At 37.1% G+C, this 2893-nt stretch overlaps 1 non-coding gene across 1 annotated transcript; it reads left to right on the top strand.

Annotated features, from left to right (window-relative positions):
• The first annotated feature begins 1275 nt into the window (after positions 1 to 1275).
• LOC111719335 lies at positions 1276 to 1402 on the top strand. Its single transcript, XR_002769515.1, has one exon. It is a non-coding gene; the product is annotated as a U6atac minor spliceosomal RNA (small nuclear RNA).
• The last annotated feature ends 1491 nt before the right edge of the window (positions 1403 to 2893 follow it).

Genomic DNA, 2893 nt, shown 5'->3' with positions numbered 1-2893 from the left:
AATAGGAAAGGACAAGAAATTTGTTCCTATTGAACATCTCTGCTTTATGGCTAATGTCTACTGGGGCCAATGCCCCTGTTTTCATCAATTACTGCAGGTATCAGCAATATTTTAAAGAAGCATAGCTTATTGGTGGGCAATATTCTTAGACTATAATTTCAGAGTTGTAGTTTCATAGATCAGTTAATCAACAAACATTTATTAAGTATGTGCTACATTCCAGGTAGGGTAGATAGGTGGTGTAGTGAGAGCACTAGGCTTGGATTCAAATCCAGCCTCAGATAATTACTTGCCCTGTGACCATAGGCAAGTTACTTCACCCTATTTGCCTCAGTTTCCTCATCTGTAAAATGAGTTGGAGAAGAAATGGCAAACCACTCCAGCACCTTTGCCAAGAAAACCCCAGTGGGATCATTGCCTCTCTACCAACGGCCTCAAGTTAAAATACAAACTCTTTAATTTTCAGCTACCTTTCTGGATTTATTTCACATTACTCCTCTTCCATTACCTTTCAGAAAAAACTAAACAAATGATTTTTGTTTAAACCCTACATGTTATCTCCTAACTCCATGCCTTTGTATAGATGACCTCCAATCTCTGGAATATATTCTCTCCTCATCTCTCTGTGCCTTTGAGACCTCCCAGCTATCTTTAAAAATAAGCTCAGCTGCCACCTCCAATGAAAAGTCTTTTGGGAACTCCCTAGTTGCTAGTGCTTTCTCCTGAAATGACTCTTTGTATAGTAACTCATTTAAATACACACTGTTTTCCCCTAGTAGCAAGATCCTAGTTCATTCTTGATTTTTAAAGGGGACCAATGATATCTTGGGGTGATGTCTTGGCCTGAGCATGAAATGGATTTAAGTGAAGAAGAGTTGCCATCAGACTCACTCTCTCTTCCAGAGTCATCAAATTCCAGTGGGAGGACAAAAGTCAAAGCAACTGGTGATGGCCAGGATTTAGTGGATGAGCTTGATATCTTCAATGTCTGTCCAAGTTCTAAACACCTGCTTCAGTTACTTTCCTGGCCATTAAAGCAAATTGTTCTCACCCACCTATCCTGCCAAGGGAAATCTCCACGTGCTTAGATTAGACATCCCATCTACCTGAGGGTCTGTAGGGTACCCTCAACTTGCTTTACCCCTTTTTCTGAGAGTTTCACCCCAGTAAAATGTATGTACAGCAGCCACATGCTGCAGGTTCTTAGAGCCACAGATGGACATCAAAGGTAAATGAACAGCTCCGAAAAGAGCTTGGCAAGTCTTCACACTGGAGATGTTAGTATTCCTGAGAGAAGGTTAGCATTCCTTTTGATAAGGATGGATGAGGTCCAAGCAATTTTAATAACATATACACAGTTAAGCATTGCCACCTGCTCTGTAGCATCTGACCATGAAAGTCTAATTAGAAAAAGACCAGGACTGGTTCTTGATAATCTTAAGAGAAGAATGGAAGGAAAGGGAAAGAAAAATATACTGGACTTTGGGGGAAGGTGGCAGGAAAGGAAAGGAAGATTAGGAAACATTCTCTCTGGTAATCAGGGTGTTCAAATAGAAGTATATGCACATAAGGATAAATGAGTAGGAGAAAGCAGTTGAAACTTGAACTTTCATCTGAAAAGGAAGAAGAATACATACACACATAAATAACTGGGTACAAAAATACATTTCAGTATATTCAGCACAAAAATACATCAGTAGTGAAATTGAAGGGAAAGGGAAGATGAGGGAGAGTACAAATGGATTAGTCCTAAGTAAAATAAACTGTAAGGATGTCCAAAAAGACAATAAGCTCTTTTTGATATGACAAAGAATGTGAATCTGAATGGGTGACAATAAATGAGGAAATGGCTAAACAATTATGTTATATGTTAAATGGGATGGGATATTATCATGCTGTAAGAAATGATGGAGGCAGATGATTTCATTCCCTAGTTTCAGAGAAATCTGGGAAGACTTGCATGAGCTAAAGCAGAGTGAAGTGAATAGAACCAAGAGAACAATTACTACATTGACAATGTTGTAAAGACATACAATTTTGAAAGACTTAAGAACTCTGATCAAAGTAGTGAATAACTATGGTTTCAGAGGACTATTGATAAAATATATTTGCTCCTGGTAGAATGTAAGATCCTTGAGGATGACTGGTTAATGTTTTTGTATCCCCAGCTACTCAAAAAGTTGGCAAAATGTCATGCACATGAGAAGCACTTGCTAAAGCTTATTGATTGAAATATACCTTGAGCCTCTATTTCACTTTACTCTCATATCTTTACAAACCATTTAGGAAACACAGTTCAAATAACAAAGTATTTGTTTAGCAAAGTGCTTTGCATATAGTAGGCATTTAATAAAAGTTGTTCAACTTAACTGAATCAGCAAAAAGCAATTGCCATAATGAGGATAAAAGTGCCCTAGAATTATCTCAGACAGTAAAAACTTGATCTCCTTTGTCAAATGAAGAGCCATAGCAGCCAAGAACAGCATCATTATAAAAAGGAACTTATTTACAAAGACATATAGATAGAAAAGATGAGAGACTGTAAGTACTTTACTTCATAAAAGTCAAATGTGATGAAGGAGAAAAATAAGCTTATTCTGAGGCCCAATTAAGATAGATCATCCTAAGAGTACTTAAAAATGAAGCTGAAAGTAGGGTAATAAACAGATTAGAAATCATAGAGATGTGTCAACATTTCTACTACAAGATATTTTCTCCTTCAGTGATAGTGAAGGGATTATATTTGGAGGCTAATACTTCAGTATCAGATATATTACTTGTAGATATAGAAATAACACTACAAAAATGAAGATGAGAACTGGGCCAGATAATGACAGCACTGAATTGTCAATGCTTAAGATATCTGAAAGAGAGCAAAATACTGAACAACTGG

This window comes from Sarcophilus harrisii, chromosome 1 (genome assembly GCF_902635505.1).
Source record: "Sarcophilus harrisii chromosome 1, mSarHar1.11, whole genome shotgun sequence".
NCBI lineage: Eukaryota > Metazoa > Chordata > Mammalia > Dasyuromorphia > Dasyuridae > Sarcophilus > Sarcophilus harrisii.
The sequence above is the reverse complement of the archived record's forward strand: the minus strand, read 5'-3'. Positions and strand labels throughout refer to the sequence as shown.